The 17,856-nt window shown below is 43.3% G+C and overlaps 1 protein-coding gene across 2 annotated transcripts in view; it reads left to right on the forward strand.

The window, feature by feature from the left end:
• The window catches only part of MKLN1 (muskelin 1), a 398,537-nt gene that overhangs the window by 161,666 nt on the left and 219,015 nt on the right, over positions 1-17,856 (forward strand). Inside the window, exon 1 of one of the 2 annotated variants that reach the window (XM_030825627.1) lies at positions 16,652-16,977. The exons of the other annotated variant lie outside the window; for it this stretch is intronic. The gene's annotated coding sequence lies outside the window, so the exon portion shown is untranslated. Of the gene's footprint in view, positions 1-16,651; positions 16,978-17,856 lie in introns of those variants that run through there. 2 annotated transcript variants of the gene reach the window in all.

The raw sequence follows: 17,856 nt of genomic DNA on the forward strand, positions 1-17,856 counted from the left end.
AAAGACCTCATTTTCACCACAGCATTTGGGTTTGCCATAATTGCCTATTAATATTGTGCTCAACCACAACATTTTATAATAATTTAAAAAATATTACGTACCTCTAAACACAAAGTTTCTTACCAGTTTTTTTTCTTCTTTTTAATTACCATGTTTAACAAAAGACAAAAACAAGACAGGTTTAAGTGCGGTATTGACTAGACTCCAAACATATTAAATAAATCACATAGGCTGGGTTGGGTTTCACACAAGAACTAGTTTGGAGATGGTTATTCACTGTTCTCCCAAGAATGTAAAAATGTCCAGAGGAGACAGTGAGATAAGGAGATGCATGGCTCCAGCTCTGTGGGAATTTCTAAGGCTTTAAAATTCACTCCAGAATCCTGCAAAATTCCTTGATGTTCGGCTTGGCTGCTGATGCCTTCTTTTGTCTAGATCCTCTGAAGCCACGCACTGAGACTCCAGAAATTTACCCTAGTCTCTCTTTCTACTTGTGACCAAGAGGAAAGTTGGGCAAAGGGGTTGTATTGGTCAGATAGGCTAATTGTTATAACAGATGACCTCCAAATTTCAATGGTTTGACCCCATGCAAATACTGTTCTTGTCAAGGTCCAATACGGATTAGTAGAGGTGGAGGTGGGTGGAATGTGGTGATTTGATTCTATGCAGTAATTCAAGCACATAACCTTCTTCCATCCTGGGTCTCTGTCTTCCGTGGGGTCCCCAGAGTCCTTTCCATCCAGCCAGTGGAAAAGAGAGCCTGCAGAGAACTGCATAGGAGGATTGTTACGGGCCAGATATGGAATGGGCACCCATCACTTTCGCATGCCTTTGACTGAGTTCAGTCAATGGCCCCACACGTTGAGAGAAGCTAGGAAGTACGGTCTAGCTCCATGCTCAGCTCATAGCAGTTTCTGCCACGTGGAAAAACAGAGAGCTCCTTAGAGCAGGCAGACAGTCCTGTTCTTGTATATCGTCAAAGATGTGGAAAATAAATATGCCATCTTATTTTCAGTTTATTTAATGACCAAACGTACCATTAATGTCTCGGTCAGTTTCTGGAAAAAGTCCATCCGTCAAGCTCACTATTACCACAAATCAGTCCAAACTGGAACTTAACTTGTTCATACATAGGACTTTCCAGAGTTCCAAGATACCTGGACCAAGCCCATGCAGACATGCTGATTGTAAGTTGCAAACACACTTGCACGTTGCTCTTCTCATCAGATGGTTCTCATTACAAAATCTGGCAAGTCATCTGCCCAAAGCCATGTGGCATATCTAAACCAAACTTTTTCACATGGGACCTATGAAAAGAATAAATGTGTTATAAACATTTAAAAAACTGTCTTCATATCTGTTTTAGTCAGTTTGGGTTGCTATCCCAAAATACTATAAACTGGGTAACTTGTAAACAACAGAAATGTATTACCCACAGTTCTGGAGGCTGTAAAGTCCAAGATCAAGTCATCAGCAGATTTGACGTCTAGTGAGGGCCTGCCTTCTAGTTCATTGAGGGCGTCTTCTTGTTGTGTCCTCACATGGTGGAAGGGGCAAGCTAGCTCTCTGGAGTCTCTTTTATAAGGGCATGCACTTATCCCATTCCTGGAGGTTCTGCCCTCGTGACCTAATCACTTCTCAAAGGCTCCACTGCCTAATTTCATCACCTTAGGGGTTAAGTTTTAACATATAAATGTGGGGGAGACATAAACATTTAGCTCATTGCAATACGTCTTCATAAAATATTTTTAAATGTTTTTGTCTTTTCTCGATCAATGTATTTTTCACGGTTGTCATGACTCCGTTACTGTTTGCACTCTTTCTTCCTGTTTCTGTCATTAACCAATTTACAAAGGCTATTTCATAGTTCAGCTATTTTAGAGACATCCATTTGTCCTCATTTACTCACAGGCTAGCATTTCCATTGAGATTTTAGCTTCCTCAAATAATGTTTGTTATCGTCTCACATAAAGAGGATGATGTACAAGGGAACAGTGGTAAGGTTCTGATGTGCGCTTTGTGCCATTTTTCTAGTTATGGAGGTAACTTTTCTTTTTCTTTTTCTTTTATTTTATTTTATTTATTTTTTGAGATGGAGTCTTGCTCTGTCATCCAGGCTGGAGTGCAGTGGCATGATCTGAGCTCACTGCAACCTCCGCTTCCCAGGTTCAAGCAATTCTCCTGCCTCAGCCTCCTGAGTAGCTGGGACTACAGGCGTTGCCACCACACCCAGCTAATTTTTTGTATCTTTAGTAGAGATGGGGTATCACCATGTTAGCCAGGATGGTCTCGATATCCTGACTGGCCTCTCAAAGTGCTGGGATTACAGGCGTAAGCCACTGTGCCCAGCCTATTTTTATTTTTATTTTTTGAGATAAGATCTCACTTTATTGCCCAGGCTGGAGTGCAGTGGAACAATCTTGGCTCACTGTAACCTCTGCCTCCCAGGTTCAAGCAATTCTCCTGCCTCAGCCTCCCGAGTAGCTGGGATTACAGATGTGCTACCATGCCCAGCTAAGTTTTGTGTTTTTAGTAGAGACAGGGTTTCACCATGTTGGCCAGGCTGGTCTCGAACTCCTGACCTCACGTCATCCACCCGGCTTGGCCTCCCAAAATGCTGGGATTATAGGCATGAGCCACTGTGCCCAGCCTATGGTGGTAACTTTTCACTGGTCCATCTATGCTTTCCAATTATAATCCAAGTTATGCACTTAGGATGTGAATTATTGGGTTAAGGGTGCAATCTTCATTCATGTATTTATTCATTTCTTTTCCATTTGTTCATTCCAAAACAATTGTTGAGTACCCAATATGTGCCAGACAGTGTGCTAAATGCTGCAGTCAGAGCAAAGAATAATAGATATAAGGTCCCTACCTTCATGGAGCTTATGGGAGAGGAAGGTTCTAAATAAATATTAATGCAAAATGTTAATTATAATAGTAATATTTATATAAATAGCTTATTTTCAAAAATATATTAGATAACCTTGAATCACCTTTTTTTTTCTTTTAACTGGGGTCTTTCTTCCTCTGTAAAGACCAGCTTCTTTTTTTAGGGTAATCATTCATTGATTCTTTCTTTTACTCACTATTTAATTCAATTATTTATTTATTTATATTCATTCATTTGTTCAATATCATTGTAAAACTACTCCTTGCTATTCACTATGCTAAACTGTCAGAACACAGAAATAAAAATACAAGATTCCTGATCTCAGGGATCACAGTCCGGTTGAGGAAACTAGCATGTGAACTACACAATACAATGTGATGAATGTCATCATGGAGAAAAGTGCAAAGTGCAGTGGGACAAGGAAAAGGACAGGGCCTAGATCTGCCTACATAGGTCAAGGAAGGCTTCACACAGGAGGTATCACTTCACACAGGAGGTAGCACTTCACAAAGGAGGTAGCACTGAGGTCTGAAGGGCGAATAAACCTTTGCCACGTTGAGGAAAGGCATGAGATGGCTACTTAACAATCAAAGATTTGAGGCCAGGTGCGGTGGCTCATGCCTGTAATCCCAGCACTTTGGGAGGCCAAGATGGGCAGATCATGAGGTCAGGAGATCGAGACCATCCTCACTAACACAGTGAAACTGCGTCTCTACTAAAAATACAAAAACTAGCTGGATGTGGTGGCAGGCACCTGTAGTCCCTGCTACTTGGGAGGCCTGAGGCAGGAGAATGGCGTGAACCTGGGAGGTGGAGCTTGTAGTGAGCCGAGATCATGCCACTGCACTCCAGCCTGGGTGACAGAGCGAGACTCTGTCTCTAAAAAAAAAAAATATTTGGCCGGGCATGGTGGCTCACGCCTGTAATCCCTGCTGATGCAGGTCAGGAGTTTGAGACCAGCTTGGTCAACATGGAAACCCCGTCTCTACTAAAAATACAAAAATTAGCCAGATGTGGTGGCGTGCACCTGAGGTCCCAGCTACTCAGGAGGCTGAGGCAGGAGAATCACTTGAACCCAGGAGGCAGAGGTTGCAGTGAACTGAGATTGCACCACTGCACTCCAGCTTAAGCAACAAAAGCGAAACTCTGTCTCAAAAAAAAAAAAAAATCAAAGATTTTTGCTGTCCTTGCACAGTATCACATTTATGGAACTGGCCCAAACAATTTCCAATTCCCTGTACATCTCCATGGGGGTAGGTGACCAGTTCTCATTAGTGGAATATGAGCAGAAGTGATGTTGGTCATTGCTGAGACAGACAAAGCTATAGGTTTGCCTTTGCTTCCTTCTCCTTCCTGGCTGCCAGCTCTGGAAGTGAAGGCCTCTGAAGCTGAGAGGCTGGCAGAGCTTCAAAATAGAAGGACCCTGGGTGGAAGGCTACATGGAGCTGTTACATGGATAAGAAATAACCTTCTGTCGTGTTCATCTACTGACATTTCATAGTTTGCTTGTTACAGCAGCAAGCTCTACCATAATTAACCCAAGGCATATTAGGCAAAGCAAACAGTATGTGCAAAGGTTTATAAATGTGTCTAACATACAGTACATGCTCGATAAATATTTAATATTGCAGTCAGGGTAATAGGAGGAAGTACGAGTAGTCCAATATTGCCAAAGAATAAAACATGTGATTGGCAGGGGTGAGAGGAGGATGGCTGGATTGAGAGGCATGGGCCAATCAAGAGAATTTTGGCTTACCCTCATGGGAAAAGGGAAGCCAATGAAGAATATGAAGAGGAGAGAGGCATGATCACTGGAGTAGCAGTGTATTAGTCCATTTTTACACTGTGATAAAGACATACTTGAGACTGGGAAGAAAAAGAGGTTTAATTGGACTTACAGTTCCACATGGCTGGGGAGGCCTCAAAATCATGGCGGGAGGTGAAAGGCACTTCTTACATGGTGGCAGCAAGAGAAAAATGAGGAAGAAGCAAAAGCAGAAACCCCTGATAAACCCATCAGGTCTTGTGAGACTTATTCACTATCACAAGAATAGTATGGGAAAGACCAGCCCCCATGATTCAATTACCACGCCCCCGTCCCTCCCACAACACATGGGAATTCTGGGAGATACAATTCAAGTTGAGATTTGGTGGGGACACAGCCAAACCATATCAAGCAGGGTCTCTGAAAACATAGCAGCCAAGAATTTCCCTTAATTGTCTTCAAATGTAAAATGTTAATCCAAAGAGGAGAGAGAAAGGATGTTAGAACCAGAAGATATTATAATCTGGTCAAACCTTGTTCAAACAAATGAGGAGAGTGAGGCCCAGAGAAGTTAAGTACCTTTGCCAAGATCACCCAGCTAGAACTTGGCAGGGCTGGGGACTAGAAGCCTCATCCCTGGTACCAGTCCTACAGCCTTGCTCTTTCCACTGTGCCACCATGCTTCAAAGCAGCTGAGACCAGCTGGTGTGCCTGTGTTTTCAGTTCCCTAATGAAGACATTGGGGATTCAGAGGCAGGGTATTTTCCATTGGCGGCTGTCCTTTCTGTAATTCCTCATCTGGCTTGAGCCTATTTTGGAAAAGGTCCATTTTTTAGCATCAGATTTCCCTGGAGGACCATTGCGAATGTGCTTAGTGGCCTGTGGGGTGCCCCTGCACTTTCTGAGTTTTTGTAGAGAAGATGAGAAGAAAGTAGCAGTGGCTTGAGCTCCTGGAAACCCTGCCAGGTCCATTGGCATTTGGGGAGTTTGTTGGCTCACGAAGAGGGACTGTGGTTCAGCCGGCCAGTTGACTGTCCTTCAGGGGTCAGATCAAAGCTTTGTCTGTCTAAAGGATCAGATACCTATGGCTGACTTTTTTTCTTTTTTTTTTTTGCGACAGGGTCTCACTCTGTCACCCAGGCTGGAGTGCAGTAGCATAATCATAGGTCATTGCAGCTATGAGCCATAGCTCATTCCTAGGCTCAAGTGATCCCCCCACCTCAGGCTCCCAAGTAGCTGGAGCTACAGCATGTGCCACCATGTCTGGCTAATTTTTTATGGGCAACATAGCGAGATCCCATCTCTAAAAAAAACCCCTGGCTTCAAGCGATCCTGCCTCGGCCTCTCAAAGTGCTGGGATTATAGGTGTGAGCCACCGCGCCCAGCCTGACATTTTAATATTACTATCTTGTTCATCAATTCACTACTTCTGGTTTTCATATATTGTTAAGCTCATGCAATATTCATTATAATTGTTTTCACTCCATGTACCACCCAAGGCAATAGATCATACATTTGTTTTTCAATAGCAAGTAGGAGTATAGGGACAACGGTGCTGAGGTCAGGCTCAGTGAAACATGACATGTCCTCTGACTTAAGTAGGAATGGGTATTATTAAGTTATTTTACAACTAGGGGTGCTAAAACATAAGTTGGGGACAGGGGAGGTCATTTGTTCAAAGTCTCCAAGATAACTGGCAAAAATAGATTCCTTGATGTTTTTTGGCCAAGAATTTTATAATCATCTTGCTTCTTGTCCTTTGATTGTATCATCTTTGCCTTCCTTGTGTGTTGCCCAATTGCCAGCTCAGTTGGTTATGATAAGATATTCAGATAAGATTGCTGCTGGGCGTGGTGGCTCACGCCTGTAATCCCAGCACTTTGGGAGGGTGAGGCGGGCAGGTGATCTGAGCCCAGGAGTTTGAGACCAGCTTGGGCAACATGGCGCAACCCCATCTCTACAAAAAATAAAAAAATTAGCTGAGTGTGGTGTCATGTAACTGAGGTCCCAGCTACTGGGGAGGCTGAGGGGGGAGGATCACCTGAGTCCAAGAAGGTCAAGGCTGCAGTGAACCGTGATTGCATCACTGCACTCCAGCCTAGGCAACAGAGCAAGACCCTGTCTCAAAAAAAAAAAAAAAAAAAAGATGAGAGATGAGATTGCTGCCTCAGTCCCTGAGAAGTGTCTTGGTGTCACTCAAAGACAACCTCTTAAGCAGTGGCTTTGAAATTAGAGAGACATCTGACACTCACTACAAGACCTTAGGCAAGTTTCTTAACTTCTTTGAGCCTCAGTTTCCTTCTATGTGATATGGGACAATAATGAACACTAATCCCCTGTAGGGATTAAATAAACTAACATTTGTAAAGCTCCTTTCTTAGTGCCGAGACACACAGTTGTCTTTTAAATTATTTCCCTTCTTGGCCTCTGAGAAGATCTCATTAGTAACATTCTGTTACCCACTTTCCATCTCTGGTCAAGATGAGAAATGAGACCAAAGAATGAGCAGATGGAGACTGAAATATCACCTTTGTCTTAGTCAGTTCAGGCGGCTATAATAAAGTACCATTGGCTGGTTGGCTTATAAACAACAGAAATTTATTTCTCACAGTTCTGGAGACTGGAAATCCTAGCTCAGGGTGCCAGCATGGTCAAGTTCTGGTAAGGGCATCTTCCAGGTTGCAGACAGTCAACTTCTTGCTATATCCTTGCTTGCACTGCAGAAAGACAGCAAGAGAGCTCTCTGAAGACACTAATCTCATTCATGAGGACTCTACCCTCATGACCCGATCATCTCCCAAAGGCCCCACCTCCTAATACCATCACCTAGTTTTTTGTTGTTGTTGTTGGTTTTTTTTTTTTTTTTTTTGAGACGGAGTCTCGCTCTGTCGCCCAGGCTGGAGTGCAGTGGTGCAATCTCGGCTCACTGCAAGCTCCGCCTCCCGGGTTCACGCCATTCTCCTGCCTCAGCCTCCCGAGCAGCTGCGACTACAGGCATGCACCACAACGCCCAGCTAATAGATATTTATTTATTTATTTATTTATTGGTACCTTTTTGTATTTTTAGTAGAGACGGCTTTCACCATATTGGCCAGGCTGGTCTCAAACTCCTGGCCTCAAGTGATCCGCCTGCCTTGGTCTCTCAAAGTGCTGGGATTATAGGCCTGAGCCACTGCGCCCGGCTCATCACCTTGTATTGGTTAGGATATCAACACATAAATTTGAGAGGTTGTTATTCAGTCCACAACCACCTTGATTATTGATAAAGGCTGTTTATTGTGAAAGCTAATGGTACAGCTGAAGGTAGACAGCTGAAGGTGATGTAGACTTACTCACCCCCTCACAAGTAACAACGTTTGACCAGGCAGGCCTTCCCGTGCTGGGATAGGGAGGTTGGGTCAGAAAGAAGACCCGGCCCACTGGAGGAGCAGGGCGCAATGATATCCTCACTCGGGGCAGGCAGATACATAAGAGGAAGAAGGGAGGTGCTAGACTGTGCCGTTTTCACACATTCACCAATCGGATTAAGCCACTCCTCTAAGGAGGAAGAACGAGACAGGCAGGACAGGGAGCTAGGAGTGTCAAACTCCACAGGGAAGGAAACCACAGAAGCATTTCCTCCAGGGTCCCCCTCTCCTTTATTCTGGGCCTATTGCTTTGGAAGATTCAGGTGCTGGTGGGGAGGTAGAGGCAGCTTCCGAGCACAAAAGGTTGGGAGAAAAATGTTGGGGAGAGAGGGAGAGCTAGGGTGGAGTCATCCGTAGAGGAAGAGCGATGTGCACTTGAATCCAGAAAGAAAAGTCAAGTTCAGAGTCAGGAGTTAGAGGTCTGAAGGGAGGTCAAAGTGCAGAGATCTGTTCTAGATGGGAAAGCACAGCAAGTGCATAACCAGAATTTCCAGGCATGGGAGAACATCCTAGGGCCAAATCCCGAGAGGATGGGGACAGCAGCGTTCCAGTGGCACATGAAAGGTGGGTAAAAGTGACGTGTGTGTTGATTTGGGGCAGAGTGTGGTTCACCATTTTTCTTTTCCCTCCTCACGACAACCAGTGATGTTTCAGATAATAGTGGCTGCATCAGTCTGGGTCTCTGAGTGAAGAAAAACTGAAGCAGAGTCACAGCTGAGTTAACGTGGACAAGCAGCATGAATGGGATAAAAACTGTTGTTGCTGTAAGCCACTGAGATTTGGGGGTCATTTGTTCTCGTAGCATAATCATAACCTTCCAGATGGATATGCCACTATAACATATCATTTCCTTCACAAAAGACAGTGAAGGAGAACTTTCAGTGACTCTGTCTGACTTTTGAGGAGGAGTATTACAAATGTGACAAGCCTAGATGTGGATGCTGATCAGTAGGTACAAGTCAGTCCCTAGCTGCATGACCTGCTTCCAGACAGCAGCCTCACTCCCCACGTGGTTCAGATTTATGCTTTGATGACTTCATGACATGGATCTTTTAAGTCACCAAGGAAGAGCCAAATATATCAAGTGGCTTGATATATTTGTACTCAATGAAAGCTCACTAAATTCTTGTACAAGTATTTGTACCCAATGAAAGCTCACTAAATTCTTGTGTAATATTTAATAAGTGGATAAGAAGTTAATGGAAGGGGAAGGGAACAGTGAACAGAGGTTGATTAATGTACAAATATACAGTTAGAAAAAAGAAAACCTAGTATTTGATAGATCAGTAGGGTGATCTACGTTGTAAACTATAGTTTACAACAATCAATTGTGCATTTTTTTTTTTTTTTGAGTTGAAGTTTCGCTCTTGTTGCCCAGGCTGGAGTGCAATGGCACAATCTTGGCTCACTGCAACCTCCGCCTCCTGGGTTCAAGCGATTCTCCTGCCTCAGCCTCCCAAGTAGCTGGGATTACAGGCGCCCACCACCACGCTTAGCTATTTTTTTGTTTGTTTTTGAGACAAAGTCTCACTGTGTCGCCCAGGCTGAAGTGCAGTGGCGCAATCTCGGCTCAACGGCAACTTCCGCCTCCCGGGTTCAAGCTATTCTCCTGCCTCAGCCTCCTGAGTAGCTAGGATTACCAGCGCCCACTGCCACGCCCTGCTAATTTTTGTATTTTTAGTAGAGATAGGGTTTCACCATGTCGAACTCCTGACCTCAGGTGATCCACCTGCCTTGGCCTCCCAAAATACTAGGATTACAGGTGTGAGCCATCACGCCCAGCCTTTTTGTATTTTTAGTAGAGACAGGTTTCACCATGTTGGCCAGACCGGTCTCAAACTCTTGACCTCAAGCGATCCACCTGCCTCAGCCTCCCATAGTGCTGGGACTACAGGTGTGAGCCACGGCGCCTGGCCAATTGTGCATTTCAAAATGGCTAGAAGAGGGTAATTTAAATGTCTCTAGACAAAGAAGAGGGTAATTTAAATGTCTCTAGACAAAGAAGAGGGTAATTTAAATATCTCTAGACAAAGAAGAGGGTAATTTAAATGTCTTTTTTTAAAAAAGACAAATATTTAAGGTGATGGATATCCCCACTACACTGATTTGATCTTTACAAATTATATGAATGTATTGTCACATGTACCCTCCAAATATGTACACCTTTTATATATCAACAAAAATAAAGGAAAAAAGTTAATGGATTATGATCAATAGATATAAGATCTGCCCATTCTCTCCTTTTCTCTTCTTTTTGGGGCAATTTTCTTTAGTCTTTCTCTCTTTTCCCCTCCTTTTCCTCCTTTATTTTATTTTATTTATTTTATTTTTGAGACAAGGTCTGGCTCTATTGCGCAAGCTGGAATACAGTGGTGTGATCTCAGCTCACTGCAACCTCTGCCTCCTGGACTCAAGCCATTCTCCCACCTCAACCCCCTGAGTAGCTGGGACTACAGGCACACCACGCCTGGCTAATTTTTGTATTTTTTGTAGAGACAGGGTTTTGCCATGTTGCCCAGGCTGGTCTGGAACTCATGAGCTCAAGCGATCCGCCCACCTCGGCCTTCCAAAATGCTGGGATTACAGGTATGAGCCACTGTGCCTAGCCACCTTCTTTATTTTTTATTGTTTTCTCTTCTTTATAATCCAGGTGATCCAATAATAACTATAACTATTACTATTTAGGTTTTAGGAGGGGCCATATTCTAAGGCCTTTGAATGCAAAGCTTGTCCAGCTTTGAAGATGGGACCCAGGCATTCTTTTTCCATTAATAACTTAGTTTAGGTGCTCATTATCCTCATCTGGACCATTTTAACTGGAGAGTAGTAGTGGTGGTATTAATAGTAACAATAATTATTATTAACATTTATTGAATGTCTGCTATAAACTTTGAACTTTTCTTTTTTTTAGAGACCAGGTCTCATTCTGTTGAGATCATAGCTCACTGCAGCCTCGAACTCCTGGCCTCAAGCAGTCCTTCCAGCTCAGCCTCCCCAGTAGCTAGGACTACAGGCATGCACCAACCATGCCCAGCTAATTTTTAAAATTTATTTTTTTGTAGAGACAGGGTCTCACTGTGTTGCCCAGGCTGGTCTCGAACTCCTGGCCTCAAGAGATCCTCCCACCTCAGCCTTCCAAAGTGCTGGATTACAGGCCTGAGCCATTGTGCCTGGCCTATGAGGTATGTTTTTGCATGCACTGTTATTCAATTCTTAAACCAATCCTATGGACTAAATGTAATTTTTATTATAATGCCACTTTGTAGCTAGGAAATGAAGATTGAGAGAGATTAAGTGAAACTTGGAGGTTGACCACCTTTCATTCATCCAACATCCAGCATATATTACTGAATGTTTGCTGTGTGCCAGACACTGTTTCAGACATGAGGATAGAGCTGTGACTAAGACTATTCTCATGGAGCTTTTATTCTAGTGGGAGAAGCAGATAGGAAACTAGTAAATTAAGAAACAAGAGGATTTCAATAGTGATTAAAGCTATGAGAAAACTAAAATAGGGTAATTGACATGACTGACAGGAGTAGGGGGAGATTGTGCAACACTGGATAAGAGATTCAGAAGACCTAAATTATGTGAAGCCAGCAGTGCAACGTTTTGGGGTAATGATCTCATGACATGGACCTTTGCAAATGCAAAGATCCTGAGGGAGAATGAGCTTGGTAAGATCAGCAACAGTAATTGAACTAGAATTCAAAACTGGGTCATATTTTTATTTCTTTTACAGCTTTAGTGAGATATATTTCACATACCATAAAAAAAAATGCCCATTTAAAGTGTAAAGTTTGGTCCGGGTGTGGTGGCTAACACTGGTAATCTCAACACTTTGGGAGGCTGAGTCAGGAGGATCACTTGAGGCCAGGACTTCAAGACCAGCCTGGGCAACAAAGAGAAACCCAATCTTTAAAAAAAATTAAAAAGTTAGCTGTGTGGTGGTGCACACCTGTTATCCCAGCTACTCGGGAGGTGGAGGTGGGAAGATCACCTGAGCCTGGCAAGGTGGAGACTGCAGTGAACCATGATTCCACCTCTGCATTCCAGCCTAGGTGACAGAACAAGACCCTGTCTCAAAAATAATAATAACAAAAATAAAGTATATAGTTCAATGGTTTTTTTTACTGTATTAATACCATGGTGCAACCATCACAGCTATCTAATTTTACAGCATTTTCAACATCCCCCAAAAGACCCCTGTACCCATCAGCAGCCATTCCTTGTTCCCATTCGCCACCCTTAAGCCCACTCCAGCCCCAGGCAACCACTAATCTACTTCCTGTCTCTATGGATTTGCCTATTCTGGACATTTGGTATAAATGAAATCATATAATTATATAGTCTTTTGAGATAGGATTCCTTCACTTGACATATGTTTTCCAGGTTCATCCATGTTGTAGCATCTATCATCAGTAATTATTACTTTTTTCTGGCTGAAAAGATTCCATTATATGGCTATACCACATTTTGTTTACCCATTCATCAGTTCATGGACATGGATTGTTTTCACGTTAGGCCATTATAAATAATGCTGCTGTGAACATTCATGTACAGGTTTCCGTGTGGACATACGTTGTCATTTCTCTCGCTATACATATGGCTAGGAGTAGAATTCCTGAGTAATCTGGTAACTGTATGTTCAGCATTTTGAGGAACTGCCAAACTGTTTTCCAAAGTGGTGCCACCATTTCACATGCTCACAAGCAATAGAGGAGGGTTCCAGTTTCTCCAGATCCTTACCAACACTTATTCTTGTTATTAGAGCCATCCTTGTGGTGTGAAGAGATGTCTCACTGTGGTTTTGACTTGCATTTCCTGAATGAAGAATAATGTTAAGTATCTTTTCATGTGCCTAATGGCCATTGGTATCTATTCTGTGGCAGAATGTTTATTTAAATTATTCATCCATTTTTTTCTTTTAATTTTTTTCTTTCTTTTTTGAGAAAGAGTCTCACCCTGTCACCCAGGCTGGAGTGCAGTGGCACAATCTCGGCTCACAGCAACCTCCACCTCCCGGGTTCATGCAATTGTTGTGCCTCAGCCTCCGGGAGTAGCTGGGATTATGGGCGAACACCGCCACACCCAGCTAATTTTTTGTATTTTTAGTAGAGACGGGGTTTCACTATGTTGGCCAGGCTGTCTTTGTCCATGTTTTAATTGAGTCATTTGTCTTTTTATTCTTGAGTAGTAGTAGGGTTTTAAAAATATTCCGGATATGAGTCCCTTGTCAGATACATGATTTGCAAAGATTTTTTCCTGTCCTATGGATTGTCTTTTCACTTTCTTGATGGTGTTACTTGAAGAACAAAAGATTTTACTTTTGAAGTTCAATTTATCTATTTTTTTCTTTTGTTACTTCTGCTTTGGCAACATATCCAAGGAACTATTGCCAAATCCAAGGTCATGAACATTTACTCTTGTTTTCTGATAGGAGTTTTATAGTTTTAATTCATACATTTAGGCCTATGATCCATTTTGAGTTATTCTTTTTTTTTTTGTATAGTGTTGAGAGTCCAACTTCATTTTTTTTCAGGTATGCAGGTCCCAGCAACATTTGTTGAAAAAACGGTTCTTTCCTTATCGAATTGTCTTGGCACTCTTCAGAAATTCAATTCAATACCAATGTGAGGGTTTATTTTTAGTCTCTCAAGTCTATTCCATTCATCTATATGTGTTTCCTTATGCCTTATGTCGTGATTACTGTAGTTTTCTGGTAGGTTTTGAAATCAGGAACTATGCCTCTTCCAACTTTGTTCTTCCTCTTCAAGATTGTTTTGGCTATTTTGGGTTGTATTTCCATGTGAATAGTATGATCAGCTTGTCAATTTCTGTAACATAAAAAAAGAAAGTTGGGATTTTGATAGAGATTGCACTGGATTTCATTTTTCAGGATTATTCATTGCTAGTGTATAGAAATACAATTGATTTTTGTTTATTGATCTTGTATCCTGCCATATTTCTTTTCTTTTCTTTTTTGTTTTAGAGACAGTCTTGCTCTGTCACCCAGGGTGGAGCGCAGTGGCATGATCATAGCTCGCTGCAACCTCCAACTTGTGAGCTCAGCAATCGTCTCATCTCAGTCTTGTGAGTGCCTAGGACTACACATGCACACTTAGCTAATTTCTAAATTTTTTGCAAAGATGGGGTCTCACTATGTTGCCCAGGCTGGCCTTGAACTCCTGGCCTCAAGTGTCCTCCCACCTCAGCCTCCCAAAGTGCTGGGATTATAGCCACCATGCCCAGCCACTGCCACATTTCTGAACCTGTTTTATCTTATATTCTTATCACGGTGCTTTACTGCTTACTCTGTGGGAGGCATCATGTTAGACACTAGAAATACAAAGATGGGCTGGGCACGGTGGTTCACGCCTGTAATCCCAGCACTTTGGGAGGCCAAGGCGGGTGGATCACCTGAGGTTGGGAATTTGAGACCAGCCTGACCAACATGGAGAAACCTCATCTCTACTAAAAATACAAAATTAGCCGGGCATGGTGGCGCATGCCTGTAATCCCAGCTACTTGGGAGGCTGAGGCAGGAGAATCGCTTGAACCCGGGAGGCGGAGGTTGCGGTGAGCCGAGATAGTGCCATTGCACTCCAGCCTGGGCAACAAGAGTGAAACTCTGTCTCAAAAAAAAAAAAAAAATAGAAAGATGAAGAAAATGTGGTCTTTGTCCTGAAGAAGCTCATAGCCTAATTCAAAAAGTAAAACATAAACTTATTGATTAAACAGTAGCCCATGACTGCAACATACAGGGAAGTACATAATTGCCAAATGAATGTTACAGATGATTAGAGATCTAGCAAAGTTCAGGGGATGAGGAGGGACGTGGAGGTTATAGAGGTCTAGGAGAAATAGAGGAGGAGGGATCTGAGCTGGGATTGAAGGCTCACCCTGGCCCTCCTTCCCTTCCTTCTTTCTCCCCTTCCTTCTATAATTTTCTTATTTCCTTTTCTCTTCCTACCCATCTCTTTGAAAACATTAATAGAATATAACCATGGTTGGTTATCATTTCTCAAACCTGGCAGATCATCAGAATCTCTTGGCAAGCCTTTTAAATATGCAGATTCCAGAGTCTCATGTCAGACCTATTGTATCATATTCTCAGATGGTGGGGCACGGACAACTGCATTAAAAGTTTTATCTGATTTTCAGCCAGGTTTGGAAATTTCTGGATATGACTATAGTCATGATTTCCACCTGCAGACCAATCCCCATCTTCATTCCACTGCACCTCTGACTCTGTTTAGGATGCTCACAAGGCCAGCAGGTCACATGGGCACCTAGTAAGGGAGGGGAAGTGGGCCCGTGTGACAGCTCCTCCATTCATGAACAGCATCTCAATCTGCATACGTTACTGAGAGGGCTCTTCGGTGTCATTTATGTTTATGGGGATGGCTCATTATACAGATCAAACTTTTATTTTCTGTAACTGAGAATCTAAGAATCTCAGAAGATCCTTCCGCTATTGATGGCCATGACCCTCAGAGTTATAGCCAGTTTTTTGCTATTCCAAATCATGATGTAAATCATACCCTGGTGTATGTCTCCTTGAACACATGTATGAGAGTTCTAGGGAATATATCTAGAACAAAATTTGCTAGGGAATAGGATATGCGCACTTCCAACTTGACTAGATTGCCTTCCAGCTTACTGTCCACACTAGCTGAACCAATTGTTATATATCTCATCAGTGATATACGAGAATTTGTCTTGTCCCACATTCTAACCAATGCTGTCAAGTTTTTTAAAAAATACACATATCTAAGCCCTATTTTCATAGATTCTGATAGGTTCACTCTGCAGTGTGGTTTGAAATAGGCTACAGGTGGTTCTAAAACACAGTTAAGTCTGCTCCAAGTATGCATGCGTATATAATCTATTGATATGTGAATTGTCACCCTGAGGCTACTCTGGTGGCTCTGTTGGTAGCATCTATGTTGGCTGGATTTAGATGTTTGAGGAAAGGGTGGGGAAGTACCACTGCCCAACATGCGGATACACTTTGAATAAAAAAGTGGTCTGTGATTTACCAGTGCACTGGACTGTAGTTGATCTAAAGCCCTACCTTTGCCAGCTACGTGAATAGGGGTGGGCCCTTTCTGAATGCTGCCTTCCAGCATTCTTACCAGGTGTGTGGCTGGGTATCAGCTGTCAGGGCTTGCATACGTGCGGTCGCTTAGGGCAAGGTGCCTGGTCAGTGATGTCTGCCAGCCCGCTGGGTGGTGTCACTGTGTGGAGCATTTGTGGCTTTTTCAAAGCCCTGAGGAATCTGAGAAGCAAGTGAGGGGAATGATGCATGAAAACAAAAGGCAGTGGAAAGAGTGACCAGCCAGCAGGCTCCAGCAGGCTAGAACGCTCTGTCCTTGTTATTACTGCTTCAGGAAAATGCTGCCAGCTTCCTGGCAGGGCCTGGAAGGTAGAGGCTTCTTGAGAAAACAAGGATAAGTGATGCGTACTCTGAGGCTGAGATTCCGGTTCCCCAGCCTCCCCACTTTTCCAGCAGAAGCTGCAGAGTGAGGATGGGGAACCGTTTGCTCCTTGGTGGGTTTGGCCAGTCTTTCATTCTCTCCTGGCTGCTGTCCTAAGAGTTTTTTCTCCTTTCTTCCATTCATAAGCAGCACAGCTCTGGTCTCAGAGGCCTAGCAGGGCTGGCCTGGGAGGGAAGCTGGGCGGTGCCCTAGGCAGAGCTGTTCCCCGAGGAGTGATGTGAAGGTCAGCCTAGGGGAGGAAAAAGGGCCTCAGCCATAATTCCCATTCAAGGAGTGTTTCCCAAAGATGAACCTCCTGGTGTGGGGCAATGGACATGGGATGCGCTCATACCTTGTCCATTTTCCCCCTGGTACTGCAGTCACAGGATAGCCTAACCCAATTTTCCGAAATGAGGTAGAAGCTCAGCAAAGGTAAGCGTTTCCATGTTAACTTATTATCGGATGGATGTTAGGACCTGCCGTAATTGGACTTGCCAGAAGTCAACTTCTATTTTCCCTCCTGACAATCACCTTTCTTTGGCATATAAAATACATGGATGCAAATTTAGGGAAGAAGTCAGCATTCTTTTCTTCTCTTAAAAAGTAGCGATGAGGATAATGAATAAAAATAGGCCCCTGTAGATACAATAGGGCTGAGCTGAGGGTGTGGTTTGCTTGGCAACAGCTCGTGCAAAGCTATTTCTCTTGGTCCTGGAATGCCCTTGACTTCACCTCTGCCTGATGCAGTCTTAAGAGACCAGCTTGATTGTGAGTTTTTTTTTGGTGAAACTCCCATCAATAGTTAGTCATTCCCTTTTTTCTGGCCCCATAGCATTTTGCTCTTATAAAAACCATTCATCATATTGCGTGACAATTACTGACTTGAGATCATGCCTTATTCTCTGCGTGTGTGTTTCCTCAGTGTCTATGGACTTTTTTTTTTTTTTTTGAGACACAGTTTCACCCTGTTGCCCGGGCTGGAGTGCATTGGCACCATCTCGGCTCACTGCAACCTTCGTCTCCCAGGTTCAAGCGATTCTCGTGCCTCCGCCTCCCAAGGAGCTGGGATTACAGGCATGTGCTACCATGCCGGGCCAATTTTGTATTTTTAGTAGAGACAGGATTTCGCTATGTTGGCCAGGCTGGTCTCGAACTCCTGATCTCAAGTGATCTGTCTGCCTCGGCCTCTCAAAGTGCTAGGATTACAGGTGTGAGCCACCGTGCCCGGCCAATGGACTATATTTTAACATAGTTCTTTGATAAATGTTTATTGAATGAATCAAAGCTCCTAAGAAGATATCAGTCCTCAGC

The sequence above is a fragment of the Nomascus leucogenys genome, chromosome 13 (assembly GCF_006542625.1).
Source record: "Nomascus leucogenys isolate Asia chromosome 13, Asia_NLE_v1, whole genome shotgun sequence".
In the NCBI taxonomy this organism is placed as follows: domain Eukaryota; kingdom Metazoa; phylum Chordata; class Mammalia; order Primates; family Hylobatidae; genus Nomascus; species Nomascus leucogenys.